This window comes from Phyllostomus discolor, chromosome 1 (genome assembly GCF_004126475.2).
Source record: "Phyllostomus discolor isolate MPI-MPIP mPhyDis1 chromosome 1, mPhyDis1.pri.v3, whole genome shotgun sequence".
Classification (NCBI taxonomy): domain Eukaryota; kingdom Metazoa; phylum Chordata; class Mammalia; order Chiroptera; family Phyllostomidae; genus Phyllostomus; species Phyllostomus discolor.
The window spans coordinates 185,956,122-185,974,917 of NC_040903.2; the positions used below are offsets into that span (position 1 = coordinate 185,956,122).

The following is an 18,796-nucleotide window of genomic DNA, read 5'->3' on the forward strand; positions in this document are numbered from 1 at the left end:
CATGTGCAAATAAATAAAATGTGGGATCCCATGAACTAGACAGAAAACCTTCTAATAACCCAGAGCATGTGCCCGGCGCCTGTATGTGAGTGGCTGGTGGTAGGGTGCGTGTAACGCTGTTTTTCGGGACGCGAGGTGTGTGCCTGGAACATTTGCGTGGTCTTCCCAGGGGCTCTGGGAGAGAATGGCTCCAGAGACGTAGAGCCTGAGGCAGGGGGTCTGGCGGCGGCCTGGAACCTAGGGAGCATTAGATCGACAGCAGCCTGGCGGCAAACAGGCCGCGGCAGCGCCCGAGACAGGTCCAAAGGGCAGCAGGGTCGGTCCTCTGGGCTCTATGGACCGCGTCTGGTCGTGGAATGGGTGTGTATTTGCAGACAGGTACAAGTGCCGATGCGAGAGACGCGGACGCCCTAGGGAGAGCTTCTGAGTCCGGGCACCGCAGACTGCTTGCGTTGGACAGGCGGTCGATTTCTCACTACTCTAACAGTCGCACACACTGTCGAGCTCCGGTGCCCAGTTTCGATCTGGGATTCGGATCCTCCTTCCAACTTCGTCCTGGGGCCCTGGCCTAGGAGAAAAAAACTGGGGAGAGTGGCGTCACCTATGGCTGCCCCTCCCCCGCCCGCACGCCGGCCCTCGCCGCAGTTCCTGCCCAACGACATCCGGGTCTCTCCAGAAGGCACGGCCGCGCCGCAGCGGTAGCGGCGGCTGAGCCGGAGGGGCGAGGTGGGGCGGGGCTGGCGGAGGGGTGGGGGAGGGGCGGCACGGCTCCGACGTGAGCGCGCCTGCGCGGGGACGCGCTTGAGGCGGCGGCGGCTCTAGGGGCGGGAGCGCGCGCGGGAGCGAGGGAGCAGTGGTCTCGGGGCGGCCCGGCCCGCAGCTTCGGGTGCTCGGGCGGCTGCAGCTCAGGAACGGGTGGTTGGGGAGGGGGGGTGGGGGGGGCTCCAGACAGGTGGGGCGCGATAGCGATGAATCTTCGGCTCTTCCTCCTCCTCCTCAGGGACCCGCTCTCCGCCTCCCGCTCCAACGCCCGGATGATCTGAGCCGCGAGGGCACCGAGAGCCGGGGTCCCGGACACAGCCCGGCTCCTCCCCTCCTCTGCCCCCTCCCCTGCCCGACCTGGTCGGCAGCAGCCGTGGTGACCCCCTTCCCGCCCCCTCTCCGGCCGCCGTCGCTGCCGCCGCCTCGGCCGACCAGGGACCTGCCTGCCCGCGGCTGCTCCGGGTAAGCGTGAAGTCGGGCCGAGGGCGGGCGGGCGGGCGGCGCGGGGCCTGCACGACGGCGGTGGCGACCAGGCCTGGGGCCTGGGGCCTGTAAACAAGCCGGGCGTCTGCCCGGGCGCTCCCGGGAGGAGACGCGACAACTCCACCCCCTGGCCGGCCTCCTTCTTGGAGCCGGGCGGCGGACAGTGAGGGGTTAACGCTCCACGAGGGCGGTGGCAGGGAGGCGGGGGCGGGGTGTTTGTGGCAGCGGCCCGGAGAGGGGGCGCGACCCTCGGCCGGGTTGGGTGTTAAGGCGGCGACGCGGGTGATGGCCGTGGGCCGGCCTGGCGTGGACCGAGAGCGGCCCGCGGAACTTCTCCGGAGCGGTGAGGGGGCGCCGGGAGCCCGGCTGCCCTGGGCTCCAACCCCTGGGAGGGAGGCCCGGAGAAAGAAGGGGAGGGGCTTCCTTTGGACCAGACTTACCCTCGAAACACCAAATTCTGTAGCATTTGCTTCAGTTTTTATAGGGGGCAGAGCTGAGAGTGAGGCTCCTTCAGAACTCAAGTCAGTGATGCCTCCGATTCATTCATTATTAAGGCATCGAACAAATCCATTGAAGTAAATCACACTGATTTCGTCTCGTCTTTTTAACCGTGTAAATTGTGTAAGTAATTGATGTTAGCGTTTGGTTGAGGTATGGTTTTGTTCTGCTTGTAGATTTGAAATATTTTCTGGTTGTGACGAGCCTTCTACCAACCGTAGTTTTAGATACGTTTTGAAAATTTCATCACCAGAGATATTTTTCCTTTTTCTCAAGCACCACATGGAACTTAAAAATCCACAGAGGTTGTTATACTTGTTGTTCACGCTAAGAAATCTATGCCCCACCTGCGACCTTAAGTTTTGTGCTAATTGGAGTATTGAGCCGAATGCATTCTAAGGACTGATTGGAAGAGTAGGTCTTCCTACTCTGAGATTTTGAGACCTGAGTTTCAAAATCTGTGAGGGATAGGTATTTTCCCACAGTAAATGATTTTGACATTAGAAGAAATTAGAAATTTTAAAAAATGTTCCGAGGAATAAGGCTTCATCTTTTCAAATTTGCACTTTGAGATTTTAAACACAACCACTTTTCAGATGCAAAAAGCTACGAAGAGAGAGTACTTATATTTAAACAGTGTTCTGCTGAACCTTAGGAGTTACAGAACCCTTAGAAGTCCAGCAGGGCTTGCTTTCCAACTCCTTAACTGGAACACCCTCATTTTTATACTTTTATCTTTTTACATGTTGGGGTCTTTGCCAAAGATTGTATTTCTGTAACTCTTTACAGATTAGAAAATTGACTAGGAAGATAGTGACCCACTCCACTGCCAGTTTTCTAGTCATACATGCTACGTTCATTAATTTAATAATTTCCTTTGCCTATAAATTGAAGCACAGACATTCCTTGCTTGATGTTATGGTCCTGTTCTTATGTACTGGGTTGGCCAAAAAGTCCGTTTAGTTTTTCCATAAAATAACACATTTTTCATTTTCACCAATAACTTTATTGATTTGGATATTTTGAGTATATCAGTTATCCCCTGCAGTTGGCTTCTAGTGGGTAGAATCCAGGGCTGCTGCTAAACATCTCCCAGTGCATAAGACAGCCCCACAGCAAAGAACTATTTGGCCAAAAGTTACTAGTACTGAAAATTCGCAAACCACTTTTGATATGTTGGATCAGTCACGGCACCTTCTTCACACACTACACAAATATTTTTTTGCATTTTAGTTGTGTTTTTACCTTTCTTGATATAATAAAGCATAATATATGGATAGTATGGTATATTTTCTTCCATCTTCAATATTAAAATGGCTGCACAAAAATTCACCAATTTTGATTTTTTAAATGCATGCTGATATGACAGCTGTCACAATATAATGTAACAAAATTGTTTCAAATAAAGTTATTAAAGACAACTAAGTACTACTAGAGCCATCATATGAAAAAAAACTAACTTATTGGCCACTGCAATGTAACTCACATTTTATCTGATAAACATTCAATCATTTAGAGATGACTGCTTTTTAACTTAATGAGCTGCAAGTGGAAATAGCTTAAGACCTTTTTTATTTGACATTAAACATTTTTCACATCAATGAAGTCATTTTGGGAGAGGTGTATTAAAACTGGTAACGTTTGCTAGGTACGTTATATACTTGAGAAATAACAAGGATGAATGCTGTAGTCATCACAATTTTTTTACATGGCATAAGTATGGATATATACGTGTATATACATATTATTTTAACACAGATTGTGTATGTTTATATTTTAGTTTGAAGGGCTGAGTGGTGACCATAATTACAGTATAAACTGTTGAAGGGAACATTGCACTAGGAGACAAGAATTGTTTAGTCATGGCTGTGCTCCAAAATATCTGTGTCCGTGGACAAGTCCTTTAACCTTTTGAGTCTCAGCTCACAAATCAGTAAAGCCAAAGGGATAGATGTATTATTGAATGTACTGTCCAGTTAAAATTTTTTATTATCTTGTTCAATATACTTTGACCAAATGCCTGGTATGTACTTTCCATGTTTCAGCATTCTAAAGCTGATTTTCTGTCTGGGTTTTGTCTTATTTTCAAAAAATTTAAGTTGGTGATTGTTCTTTAGGAAGAACATTCCAGTAGGTGTCCTTTATTGACTTTTCTATTAGGATTGGGAAGTCTAGGAAAACCCTTGGGAGGAAGAGGAATGGAAGATTGCCCTGGAGACAAAGGGTGGTTGAGACTACAGGTTACAACAATCATGTGGCCCTTGATAGGTTTGTGTGAAGGGCATTACAAGAACACATTATGAAGTTTTTTTCTGTCTGTTCTGGTTGGGTCTTGCTTATCTTGTTAATAAACTTCCATTTGAAAATTTGTTCCCTAATACCTATTTTTTTCCCAAAGAAATCTATAGCAACATCATGTTGTCACATGGTAAATATTGCTAAACAGTTACTAAAACTCTACAGTCTTTGAATTTGTTCACATTACACCTAGACTACTTATTATAATGGCTAACAGTAACTGATTCTATTTTAACTATGAATATTTAAAAGTAAAGACTGATATACCCGTATTTTGCCGTGTATAACGTGCTTCTGTACATGCTCCTATACACATGTGCTCCTGTGTGTAATGCACACCCATATTTTTGACCCAAATTTTCAAGGAAAAAATCTTTCATTTTAATTTTTTAATTCAGTTTTTTAAAATTTATATTTTAAAATTTTATAAAATTTTTATATTTTAATTCAATTAAAATTTATATTTAGATACTTATTTTTTATACTAAAGGAATTTTAGCATGTATTTTTTAACATGTTAGGGTATAAGAATTTTTTTTTAAGATTTTATTTATTTACTTTTAGAGAGAGGGGAAGGGAAGGAGACAGAGAAGGAGAGAAACATGACTGTGTGAGAAACAGTTGCCTCTCACAGGCCCCCAACCTGGGACTGGCCAGCAACCCAGGCATGTGCCCCAACTGGGACTTGAACTGGCAACCCTTTGGTTCAGTCCACTGAGCCACACCAGCCAGAGCGTGGTACAAGAAATTTTATGTAATGAATAATTGCAAAACACAGAACAGATACAAGGTATCTCAGGTATTACCCATGTATAATGTGCATCCTTGTTTTTCCCTTAAATATTTTGGGGAAAAAATGCACATTATACATGGCCAAATATAGTATGTCCACAGGGAGCCTATTATCCCAGGAGTTCTCAGCCATGACAGCTAGATTAATTTCTTAAGGTATAAGTCTGTGATCATGTAGAAATAATTATAAGTTGATATTTTGATGACCACCCCAAATGATGAACTCTTGCATGGGCACCTGACCCTGAATGTTACTCTTTTTTTCTCCCCCTCCCCCCAGGTATCACAATGTTTATTGATAGATACAAGTATATAAAATTAGGGCATGAACATGACTTGGTAACAAATGTTACTATTGACTACTTTCCATCCTTAATAGAATCAGAGGAAGAAGGCAGCCATGTAAGAAAGCTCAAGAGGAGTCCTGTAAGGGTTAAGCAAGAAGATAAAACAAGGTGTGGCCCTGTAAAATATATGGACCTTGGGGAAGGGGGAAGGTGTTATGAGGCATCTAGGTTAAAAATTTGTGTCTTCCTATACCTTGGGTAGTAAGTTTATGCCAGAATGTGTTGTTTCCCATGTGAGAGAATGTTGGTGGCAAAATTTTAAAAACTCACTTTCTTCATACATTATGTCACTATTAGCCTTGATGTATAAATTCTCTGAATTTCCACCTGGGATTACTTCTACTTTATGTGAAAGGAGTTTGGGTTAAGTATATAAAAATCAAAAGATTGATTATATTCTTTTTTCCTCTTTCTATATCTAATGTACTCCACATTACTCAAGAAATAATTTTATATTTTGTTATGAGTCTCCAGGATATATTCCTTAATGATTTTGACCTTTGCCTGTCTTAGCTGTCTCTGTACTACCTACCTCAATAATCTCTCAACCTAGTTTTTGTTTTGCTGAGGCAGGTAGGAGGAGCTAGAGAAGATGAATAGTTAGAAGTGAGCTTCTGTATACCTTTATCTAAAATGTAATAGACTTTAGAGTTTTTGTGAGAAACTGAAGGAAAGGAACTGGATATTGTATATTAATAAAGTAGACTTGATACTCTATTTATAAATTAGAAGTGTTTCAAATGTTCCTTGCGTAAAAAAATGTAAAGGAGGAAGCTTGAGTTTTTATAATTATTAATACATTTGGAATCCATTGACCAAATTTATGTAGCATTCATATTTAGGATCCAGATTGAAAGTCATTAGAATTTTTGTGGCTAATATGATTTGAATTAAAATACTGTGAGAACAAACTACTTTGAGATCAGAAGAAAGTGAATAATAAAAGCCATAATTTATTACCATTTATTTATGTCAGGCTGTAATTTTCACCACAACCTTGTAAAACATGTGATGTTATCTCTTTCACAAATGAAGATACTCATAAGCTCAGAGTATTGAAGTTACATGCCAAGATCTGATCTAAAATTATTGTTAGATACAAAATTATTTCCAAAATATTTGAGTGGATTAATCCCCAATTAGATGAGCCTTCTTGTTCCTACCAGTTAAATTTGAAAAGTTAATACTTTTTTTTTTAAGATTTTATTTATTTATTTATTTTCAGAGTGGGAAGGGAGGGAGAGAGAGAGAGAGAGAAACATCAATGTGCGGTTGCTGGGGGTTATAGCCTGCAACCCAGGCATGTACCCTGGCTGGGAATCGAACCTGCGACACTTTGGTTCGCAGCCTGCGCTCAATCCACTGAGCTACGCCAGCCGGGGCGAAAAGTTAATACTTTTGATCCAGATTCCTAGAATTAAGAGTGTAAATTTAATTAAGCCTTTCAATGCAATGGTTCCTATTAAACATTCAGAAAAGATTTAGGAAATTAAATTCATTTCTTCATTCCCAAAGTTTCAGAAATCAGCAGAGCTAATTTTTTGTCTTCAACTATCATTGTTCAGGTTGAGGAATGGAATCATGTTCTCACATGTCGATATCCTTAATGAGAGGACTAAGGGAAATGTTTTTGAGTACACACACACTGTAGAGCCACATTGCAGCCTATAGAGAGGAGAAGGTAACACTTCCCAGTGGGCTGATCTTGGGCAAGGTACTTGATTTCTTTAGGCCTCAGTTTTCTTTATCTGTCGAATGGAAGAGCCTTTCTAACAATGTAATCTTGAAGATTATATGAGATAATTATGTTAAAGCAGTTGATGTATTTTCTACATGAACAAAGTACCAAAGGAATATGGTAGCTGCTATTATTGAGTATATGAAATGGTCAGATACCTGGGAGAATAGAGACTTAGTGTGTGTGAGAGGGTTGTCTTTGCGTGTAAATTTAAATGTGAGTCTGGAAACTATTAGAACTATAAGAAAGTGAGTAGAGACTTTAGAAGAGTTTGTAAAGGTTGTGGGTATGTAGAACTTATATATGAATAGACTAAAAGTTAAGGGGTAAGACAAAGTAGAGTATGAGTAGGTTTATTGGACTTTATGAAGCTGCAGAAAAGTTATGGGTTTGGAGTTAATTATTATTAGATGGGAGTAGATAGTTAAATAGAGTATAAAAGTAAGTAGTAAAGCAAAGGTGAATGTTCAGACTAGAATGCTTAGTAAGTGAGGGAAATACAAGGGTTTGGAATTTTGAAGAGGAGTTAACAGTTCATGGTTAGAAATGGGCAAGAAAATACTGCTACAGGAAAAGGTGAAAGAATAAGAAAACAATTATTCTAATTAGTTCTTTCTGTAAAAAGAAATAGGGAAGGTTTTGGTGTTTTTTTTTTTTTAAGATTTTATTTATTTCTAGAGAGAGGGGAAGGGAGGGAGAAGGAGAGAAACATCAATGTGTGGTTGCCTCCCACATACCCCCACCTGGGGACCTGGCCTGCAATCCAGGCATGTGCCCTGACTGGGAATCCAACCGGCGACCCTTTCATTTGCAGGCCAGCACTCAATATATTGAGCCACACCAACCAGGGCTGTAAAAGGAAATAGGGAGTTTTTATAAAAGGCATTACAGCTTTATATGTGGGTCCTGGGTTATTTAAAGTTGAAGAATTATATTGGAGCGATTTCCATCTTATTACCTCATACCCAAACCCTGGTTTTAGAACTCTAACTGGTCTTTACCACTAGCATCTTGTACTGCACCTCTCTATAAACATCACAAAATTCTATAAACATCGAAAATTAGTCCTAAAATACCATTTTCATTGTATTACTTATCTGTTCAATATATTGTACTTAGTGACTCTTTTGCCTCTAAAATAAAGTTTAGAATTCTTGGTTTGACTTTTGACACTTTCCATAACTGGACCTCAGGATTGATCTGTTTCAACCAAACTGGTACACTTGTATCTGTGGAACACACACCCTTTTCAGTGGATCCTTTTTTGTACTAATTGGTAGCTTGGAATTCTTGCCCATCCTTCTTCACCTTTTGTTTTCTCTTTTATCAAAGCTCATTTATAATATTTCCTTTTCCTCAAAACCTTCCCTGATCACCAGAGTATTTCCTCTCTCCTTTTCTCTACTTCCTAGCAGTATCTATTGTATTATTTGTAGAGCTTTAATCATATAATTGACAATTAAGTATTTGTTTTAATTCTAATTTGTGTTCAATTTAATTATAAAATTCTAAAGGGCAAATGTCATAACTCTTTATTATACCCAAAACCTATCACAGTGTCTTGTGTATAGTAGGTATTCAGATATTATGTTAGTATAAGGCAAAATCTACCTAAGTGGGAGTGATTGCTATAGGAAGTGATGGAAGAATTTAAGCACTTTCTGGGAGCAGATATTTATTGTATTACTTATTTATTATTTTGGCTGAACCTGGGTATTTAAGAGTGAAGATTATATGGATCTGAAATGTGACAGTTCATGTTGGTATAGAAAATTAGGTTGATTGATTCTGGATCTAAAGGTTTCATTTTAATTTCCTGTGTTTGGGCTTTGAAGCTTAACATGACATTCATAATCATGCATCTCTTTCCAGAGTTACATTTGCAAATATTATGAACTATACATTCTTTTAGACAGAGAGGAGTTGTGGAATCACAATAATGAGACATTGTATTAGCAACTATCAACTGACTTAATGTGAACCAAACTAATGTCTAATGTATGTGTGGTTGCCTCTCAGCACCCCCAGCTGGAGACCTGGCCCTCAACCCAGGCATGTGCCCCGACTCGGAATCGAACTGTGGCAACCCTCTGATTTGCAGGCTGGCACTCAGTCCACTGAGCTACATGAGCCAAGGCCAAATGTCTAATATATAAATAGTCTGTTCATTAAAACTTCTAAGCTAAACTTTAAAACTTATCAAAACTGTTAAATTATTTGTAGTAGTTAGAAAATACATATAAATTTGTCCTTATTTAATGATTAAATGAATAATTTCATGTAGGCAGTCTGTGGCTGCTTAGATCCATTTATTGGAGTATGCTACTAAGGAAACCAGAATAATGAATTTGATTTTTTTGTGTGTGCCTGTTAATTTTTTCTAGCTTTGACATTAGCTAGTAATGATAATAAGCATTATTGAGCATTTATATGCCAGGCATTATTATAGAAATTTTCAAGTATTATCTGATTAAATATTCATATCTAAGGGATACATACCATAATTACCTGTATGTTAATAGATGAGGACATTGAGACAGAGGTTAACACATGTCATTGGACTGTTCAAAGTAATTATATATGCAGGTCACTGTAGTTTTATTGCTGCTACTACAAAAAAATCTATTAGCAGTTGTGATGGATTAGAAAATGTTTGTATAGGAAGGATACAACTATATAGTTCCATTGTACCCAGAAAGTGAATCTTGTGATTGAGTTGGGCTCTGAGGTAGAAGTATATGCTAAATTTGAAAAGTACAGTATTGCATGTCATGTCAGCTCCCTTTAGAATTTTTCAACAGGAAGAACTGACTTTTTAATATTAAAAAAGTATATAAGATATAGTCATAACTAGTATAACTAGGACCACAAGCCATACACAGTTTGGTTTTATGGCATATTTTATTCATGTTCTTTACTTTGCAACCCACTGTCATAAATGGTTTCATTAAGTCCTTTATTCAAATGAAATGTTCAGTGAGTTTAAGAAGATAGTCTTAAATGCAAGCTATCTAATTGGTCTTATGGTAGAGATTATACTATAAATGGAACATGTTACATTAAGATTTATGAAAATAAATTCCTTGAAAGCAGGGACCAAATTTTATTTGTTTTAAATAGGTGCTCAGTATATGATTGGTTAATCTTAGTCTCCCTGCTCATTTTCTGATGATCACTTGACAAAATTGAATGTGAGCCAGAAATATAGCAGACTATGAGAGAAATATAGCAGACTTATACATAGGTCATGTATAATCCAGTTTAAGTTTAGGCTGGTGCTTTTTATTCATCAGAGATATGACTGTCTTAGGCAAAGGTGTAGATAAAGAGGGGTTAGTTTTGTTTTGTACTGAGTCATGGTATATGTGGTTTAATTCTTATCTAAAGAATATGGTCAATAACTGTCATGCTGTTTCAAAAAATTACAACCATAAATCATTGGCAAGTTTGAATGAATATCTTGGCTTCATAGCATTGCTCCTTTATTCTTTAGAATGAGTGGTAAAAATTGCATTAAATTAGTAGCCTGCCAATAGGAGATGAAGCTGGCTTACTTTTGTTACCAAAATTTGGAAATGAAAATATTAATAATGATAAGCAAGGAAAGGCTGTATATTATTTTTGGTTTAGTTATGCAAACAGGATGATAAAACTTAACCAGTCTTTAAAAAACATCTTTGAATATGTCATCATGCTTAGAATGTAGCAGTAAATAAAGTTCTTTTTATGAAAGAGTAGAATATTATCCTTGCACAGAATCTGTAAAGCTGTTTTGAACACCAAGAGGCTGATCTTAGAATTGACAGCTTAATCCTATGTTACTCCATATCTGTTGTCTTCATTTTCTCCATCTGTAGAAATGCTTCCTGATTCTATAAGCAAGCACTTCAACTAATACTGAGCCATCTAATGTGATCTGTAGTCTATAGAACAACAAAGTGGAAATGGCAGGATACAGTTTGTTTGCAGGTCAACTTCTATGGGAATACCTGGGTGGAAAAGAATTCCTAACTATTGACAAGGGAGAAGTCACAATGATGGCTGTCATTCATTTGTTTTACATATTAATCAAGTGTCATGATGTGGTAAGTACTATGAATAAAAAGCGTGATTCCTTCCCTCATGGATCTTAAAATATAAATGAGAGATATTTATTCACAGGATTCTGTGAGCTCATGATTAATGGTAGATCTATTTCCTGAGACAGGGAACAGGGTAGCAGAAGAGGTAGGGTAGTTGAGAAATTCATTTTGGGCCATGTCATTTGAGGTGTGGCTAATCAAGTGTAGGAGGTAGTTTGTGTCTGTGTGGACTTTTTTTAATCCTCACCTGAGGGTATGTTTATTGATTTGAGAGAAAAATGAAAGAGAGAAACATTGATCAGTTGTCTCCCTATGTGCCAGACTGGGGATGGAACCTGCAACCTTTTGATGCATAGGGCCACACTCCAACCAACTGAACCACCAGACGGGGGGCGGGGGGAGGGGGGGAGTGTGTGTGTGTTTAAGGCTAGTAGAAAGATGAAATTTCACTTAAAAAATTTTTTTTCTGTTCCTTTCTCAGCACCCTTTTCCATACACACAAAGCCTCTCATGGATGGACTCAGCAAATGATTCTCTTAAGATGTTAGCTGATGTTGTGCCCTGGCTGATGTGGCTCAGTGGATTGAGTGCTGGCCTTCAAACCAAAGGGTTTCTGGTTAATTCCCCATCAGGGCACATGCCTGGGTTGTGAGCCAGGTCCCCAGTTAGGGGCATACAAGATACAACCACACATTGGTGCTTCTCTCCCTCTCTTTCTCCCTCCCTTCCCTTTATCTAAAAATAAATTTTTAAAAAATGTTAGCTTTATATGGACAGAAGTCTGTCTCTTAGAGATATATTTTTTGGTCCTTTTCAAAGTGGGGACATTTCATATGTGTCAAATATTTAGAATCTCCACATATTTTGTGAGTGAATGATGTTTTACTATCTTGAATATTTAATGTTTTATTTTTTCCCTTTCAACTTGATTATACAAGGTTATCACTAACACTTCTAAATGCTCTGTGTGAGGGGTTTTGTTTTAAGCAAAAGAAAAAAGATGAATTGACTGGAGAAACCAGTTATTGTTTTCTGGGTCAGTCTAAGTCTGAAGCCTCACATATTAAAAACTAGCAAACTGAGCCCTGGATGATGGGGCTCAGTGGATTGAGCCCTGGGCCAATCGACTGTGACCAAAAGGTCGCCAGTTTGATTCCATCAGGGCACATGCCTGGGTTGGGGCCAGGCCCCCAGTAGGGAGCACAGGAGAGGCAAACCACACATTGATGTTTCTCTCCCTCTCTTTCTCCTTCCCTTTCCCTCTCTCTAAAAATAAATAAATAAAATCTTTTTAAAAAATCTTTTAAAAATTGTACAGTACATACCTGTGTAGAAATTTAAGAAGACTACCTTATGGAGTAGATAATTCAGGTCACAGCACATGTCTAGAAGATGGTAATATGTTAAAATCTTGAAACATGAGGAAAACATCAAAAGTGGCAGTTCTGTCTCATACATTTTTTGTAATGAAACTTGCTAATATCTATAAAAACTGACTGGTTTAGGTAGTTGTAAGTTTTTTACCTAATTCAGCAAAGACTAATTATTTTTTAATAATATCTAGTAGGAAAAAAGTGAACTGTCATGCTTTATGGAAATACTATTTAGAGAAGATTCATATGATTTAGCTGGTGATTCAATTGGTTGATTTTGGTTTGCTTTTTGAAATTTTGTTTTTTAAGGTTTTAATTTAGGGCATTTAAATTAGGGTATTGCTTAACCCAATATCAGTCTTGCGTTAGAATTCATTTCAATGAAATTTGGTTTGTTGGAGAGGTTAAGTAAATATTAAATTGAAAGAGGGAAGTAAATACTTAATTGAAGTTATAAGCTGAAGAAATATGGGCTGCTGAGAAGTTTTTAGGTAACTTTTTAATCTTGAAAATATTTTGCTATAGTATTTTCATATTACTACATATATACATCTATAGCCATCTTTTAAACCTTGTGTAAAAACTATAGAAAACCATATAAAGCATAGCTATCTTTTTAAGTGGCATCATTGAGATAAAACTCACATATCATAAATTTACCCATTTAAAGTTTATAGCTCAGTAGTTTTTTAGTGTATTCACAGAATTTTGCAACCATTACTACAATTTAATTTAGATTCATTTTCATTACACCCCCCCAAAATCTTATACTCATTAGCAGCCACTCCCTATTCTCCTTTCCCCCAGCCCTTGTCAACCACTCTTATACTTCTGTCCTCTATAGGTTTTGGTCTTTTGGGTATTTCCTATAGGTAAATGCAGATACCTTTTGATCAGTGTTCTAGACTTAATCAAAATCTTGTATATCTCATGAAACAGGCTGCTATGAATAATTTAACTTCCTTTTATAGCGTTAAATAATAGCTGATTTCTCCTCTGACCAGGAAAATGTATTCAATAATTGGAAAACTATCCAAATTTAAACCAAGATTCAGGCTTTCCATTAGTATTAAAACTTCAACGAATATATACCATTTGTCCTCACTTCTAGTAGTGCTTTTCACTGTGATCTGTGCTTGGTAGCCCAGCTTTCCCTAAAATGTTGCTGTAGCAGCCCTTTCTCTTCTACCTCTGAAACTCAGATTTGCATGAGTTCATTGAAATACTTCCCCTTGCAGCTGGCTTGCCTGAACTCTACCTTCTCATTCCCCTAAAACCAAGAATGTGGAAAATTAAAAGCAAGAAAGGAAAAATAGAAGAGACTTCAAGCTGGGGAGGGACAAGGTGGTAAGGCAAGAATGGAAATGATGTAAAATTTGCAGGAAGACAGTTTGTAAGGAGAATAAAATTTGGCTGCTGCTTAGGATGAGAATGCAACAATGAAGACATAGAAGGCAAAGATGTTATAATGTAATAAAAGATAAGATAGGTGAAATTTCTTAAATTTTCAGTTCTGAATTTTGAGTCTTAGTGGTATGTCAGTGAATCATAGGTGATAATTTCATTTTCTGATGAGGATTTGTACCCTTGACCTTTTTTCTTTCTAGAACTTTGTGTAGGCATTTATAAGCTGAACTGCAGTCATGAATTGTCTTTTGGATTGTTCAGAGATCTTCAGGTTTGAACCATTATAGAATGGGAAATTCATTTCACCTTGGGATTATTCAAAGAAGTCCACAGGGAGCTATAGGCACTGTCCCCTTGGAGTTTCCTAACTGGAGTGGCAGAATCCTCTTCTGGGTGCCCCCATATTCAATGGGTTGCTTCAGAGGTCTAGAATTAGCCCGAGTATGACTGCTAACTGAAAAGTTGCCACTGCCTAAGAAAATCTTACTCAATTTGAAAAATCAAGGGCCTTCTGGTGGGATTTGAATTGTTAGCAGGATTTTATGGATAGTCAGTAAAAGTGCCTCGAGAGCGCCAGAATCCCACATTTAGCTTTCAAGTTGAGTCAAGTCCTATAATAAGCAAACTGGAAATTTGGGAAAAGAGGAGTACAAACTAATAAGAACTGTTAGTACCTGTACTTGACTGCTTAGATGATATGTTTCAAACCCCGTATTCAGTTCCTTGATCAGCAATATTGCCTACAGTACTTTGTATATAACTTTTTAAAAGAGCTGGTGATACAGATAGGTTACTTTTTAAAAAAAGAACAATAGGCTACCTTTTTTTTAGAACAACTGAGAATTTTTACTTAACAGATGAAGTATAATAATCTGATTTAAATGAATGTTTTTAGTATTGGAAACCAAGTTAACCAAATATCTGTATAATTTTGTTTCAATAGCAAGTATTCCTTTCTTTACAAAAGAACTCTATGTACAGGGGTGGGCAAAAAGTAAGTTTACAGTTGTGTCTATGGAAAATAATACAATAATAATAGTACAAGGATAAACTCTGTGTTTTATGTACTCACAACTATAAACCTTCTTCTGCCTACCTTATACATTTGACCCTTGAACAACATGGGTTTGAACTGCACAGGTCCATTTAGATACAGATTTTTTCAATAAATGCTACAAATATATTTTTTCTGATATTCTTTTTTCAGGGGGGCTTTTTTCTTAAGTATATTTTATTGATTAAACTATTACAGCTGTTCCAGTTTTTTCCCCTTGTCCAACCCCTCCGCCCAGCATCCCACTTCCCTCCAGCAATCCCCTCTCACTTTAGTTCATGTCCATGGATTGTGACACCAACTCCGGTGTAGTTCAAGGGTCAACTGTAAGTATTCATAACTGTTTCATAGATTAGTTACATTTTAGAAAGAAAAGCTTCAGAATAATTGTTGATTTAACTGAGTAATACAGGATTGAGCTTTATTAAAAAAATATTTAACCAGAAAAACCTGTAAAAATTTACTCCTGACTGAGATTGGAGAAATGTAGACTGTGATCCCATGAACTACAAACTAATGAATCTTACAAGAAATTCCTACCTTTTACTAAAGTAAGATGTGAGAATTTAAAGGTGCTGTGACTTAAGTATAGTTGAGGGGGAGGTGGGGAGAAATACCACAGGAGCATTTGTTAAATGAGATTAAGCATCATTACTATAAAGAATTAAGGTACCATTACTTTGCTGGTACTTTAATCTCCTGGTACTTCTTTTAAGATGTGCAGTAAGGATTCAGGTACCCTCCACAGGATGGCAAGAGTGAAATAATAGGCTAGCTGTTCTAACACCATTTACTGAATTTTTGTTCTCCAGCTCTCTTTCTGGATTCTCAGTTATAATCCACTGATCAATTCAAAACCATAATTGGAATTGTTTTAGTATTAGGCATGGCAGATTCTCTCTTTTTTTTTTTTTTAACTCTTGGCTATTCTCAGAAATTCTTTCATTTGAATTTTGGAATCAAGGTCTGGGAACAAGAAGATCCAGTTGTGACTATATTGAATTTATTGATTAATAAAGGTAGAAAAAAACATCTTTACAATATTGACTCTTTCTATGTCTTTTATCCTGAGGCTCTCTTTTTAAAAGAAATTTTTTATTGATTTTGGGTTAGGGGGAGAGAAACATCAATTTGTTCTTCCACTTGTTTATGCATTCATCTGGTTGATTCTTGTATGTGCCCTGACTAGAGATTGAACCTTCAACTTTGGTCTGTCAGGATGATGCTCTAACCAATTGGGTTACCTGGCCAGGGCCTGAGGCTCTCTTCTTAAAGGTACTGAATATTTCTTGTTAATTTTTAATCAGATATATTTGTGTTTGTAAGTGGTAGTATTATTTCTATAGCCAGGTAACCTTACTGAACTTTTTCCCCCAATAATATTTTAGATTTTGAGTTTGCCATCCATTTGGTTATTATCTGCAAGTAACAGTTTGATCTTGCCTCATAACTTTATGCCTCTTGTTAAAAAAAAATCTGGACTTACTGCATTGATCACATTTCTAGATACCGCTAAATGATAGGAATAAGAGCAGGTATCCTTGTTTTCTTGGAATTGTTCTAATCACTATGCTTTTTATTTGGCTTGAAATATATGTTATCCTATTACAGGATGAATTTTATCAGATACCTCTTGGCATATGAAAAGATGACCATGAGGTTTTTCTCCTTTTAACTTTTTAAAAGATTAATATTGTATTAATAGGTCTCTGAATGTTGGCTCACAGTTAAATTCCTAAAATGAACCCTCTTGGTGATTTGTAATAATGCTTATGTCTTTCTTTGGTTTTTTTGCATCTGTATTAATGAGTGTGTTTATAAGTTTTTTAGTGCTGTCAATTTTTATATCTGGGTTATGGAAGGTTTATGAAAAGAAGTGGGAAGGTTTTTCCTCTGTTCTTTAGGTAATTTAGGTAATTTGGGGTTATATGTTCTTTTTAAGGCTTGAAAGATCTTGGTTATGAAATGGTCTTACCCAGTGCACTTTTACTTTTAATTACTTTATTTTGAAAGCAGTTGAAATTTACAGAAAATTTGAATTAAAAAAAGTACAGTGAACTTCCATATTTACCTAAATGACCAGCTATTGTTAGCATTGATAAACATTTTCCCCCTCTTTGTGTATGCACGTGCATATTCTCTTTACACACACAAATATATATAAGGCAGTGCATATTACCCCTGACACTTTGTTGTAATACCACTTCGGCCTTCTTGAACCTAGAACGTTCTTCATTTTTGTTTTTGTTTTTAATGAGCCCTGGAGCTTTTTTTGAGGGATAGTTCTCTAATAACTTTCTCATTTTGTCCCAAAGGGACAGGTTATATGCTGTCAGTTCTTGGAAAAAATTTGGTAATTTGTTTCCAAGAACATTGTCATTCTCCTTTATATTTGCAAATGTATTAGCAAAGAATTGTACAGTGTGTTTGATAAAAAATAAAATATGCTCCTATCTGTAAGATAAGTATAGCCTATTTGGTTTCTAATTTTAATAATAGTTTTTTTCAATTAGGCTAACTATTGGTTTACGTGTTTTGCTCATTTTTTTCCCATATAACTTACAGTCTTTACCTTAATCTTTCATAATACACATCTTTAGCTTTCCTTAGGTTTTGTGTGTGTGTATATGGTTGTGTTGTTTACTTCTTGAATTGAATATTTAATATACTGATTTTCACTTTTTACTAAGAGAATGTGAGTTGTCCTGAAAAATATTTGATTAGAATTTGATATGAGGTTTTTCTCATTATTATTGTTTCTAAGTATTCTATAATTGTAAAAATATAGAAACTCGATGCATAGTTGATTAAAAGCATGGCTTTTAGAGCAGTTTTCAGATGTTTGAAGTTTTCTTTTTTATTGTTACCAGTATCTACTGTTATTCTATTAAGGCAGATAATATGGTCTGTATGTTTTTTCGGGTTTTTTTTTTTTTTGGTCCCCGGGGCAGGGTGGTGGGAGTGTGTTAGGAAACTCTAAAGCTTTTGTTTTCTGGTATAAAGTCTAATAAACACTTGGTTTTTAGTTAATGTTTTAAGCATATTTGAACAGAATATATCTTGATTTCAGCATATGGTATTTTTGATAAGTTTTCCATGAGTTATTTGGCATAAAATATTTAGCATGTAAGTTAAATTATAATTTTAGACTACACCCATATCAACTTGTAAAGACAGTCATCCTGTTTATTGTTTTATTTCTTATGTTTTCTTTGTTTGAAATTAAAATTGCAATTCTTGATTTATTTTTGGTTATATTTGTTTGGCATATTTTGCCTGCCCCAAAGCTCTATATTCTATGACATCTTCATATTGAGTATAGGGTTGTTGAGGAGAATGAGTGAGGTAGTGCTTATAAAATACTGAGAATTGTTTTGAGAATTCTTAAATGTTGTCTGCCATTAAGGTGTACCATATTAATCATTGTCCAGTCAAAACACCTTTGCCATAATGTTTATCAACTTGGTGTCGGAACGGTAATCTGATGAATACCAACATAAGGAATGAATAATGGCTGGTTTTCATTATTTTACCTTTCATCAGTGGAATTACAACAGGGGCACGGGACTAGGCAGGAGATTATTTTATCGCATTAACCAGGCAGACTTGTCTGCCTGTGTATTAGTTTGACCGTAGTAGGAAAAAGAACATGGAGAGGTTGTTGGTAAACTATTTCTTTTCCTAGAGGTTTTTCTTCTTCCACCTTTTCTCCTAGCAGCTCACAGCTTAGCATCATCAGCATCATTGGTGCCCTAGTCTTATAACTGTAGCCTGACTTATTGAGGTGCTTTTTTCTGTTCCCTACCCCTGAAAATCCATCTCCCCTTCACCTCTATTCAATGTCATTCTATCTTTTCTTTTCTTTTTTTTTTTTCTTCCGGATTGCTTTGTAGTCGGTTGTTGACCCTTTTGATGACTTGGTCTCTCCATTCCTAGGCTATTACTTAAGGAAGACCAACCTA

At 37.7% G+C, this 18,796-nt stretch overlaps 1 protein-coding gene across 3 annotated transcripts in view; it reads left to right on the top strand.

Annotated features, from left to right (window-relative positions):
- The first annotated feature begins 793 nt into the window (after positions 1–793).
- Positions 794–18,796, top strand: part of PPM1A (protein phosphatase, Mg2+/Mn2+ dependent 1A) — a 35,606-nt gene continuing 17,603 nt past the window's right edge. Inside the window, exons 1-2 of one of the 3 annotated variants that reach the window (XM_028505958.2) lie at positions 1,087–1,224; positions 5,213–5,288. The gene's annotated coding sequence lies outside the window, so the exon portion shown is untranslated. Of the gene's footprint in view, positions 1,225–5,212; positions 5,289–10,647; positions 11,004–18,796 lie in introns of those variants that run through there. The other 2 variants (XM_028505957.2, XM_036010631.1) reach the window with 2 other exon arrangements.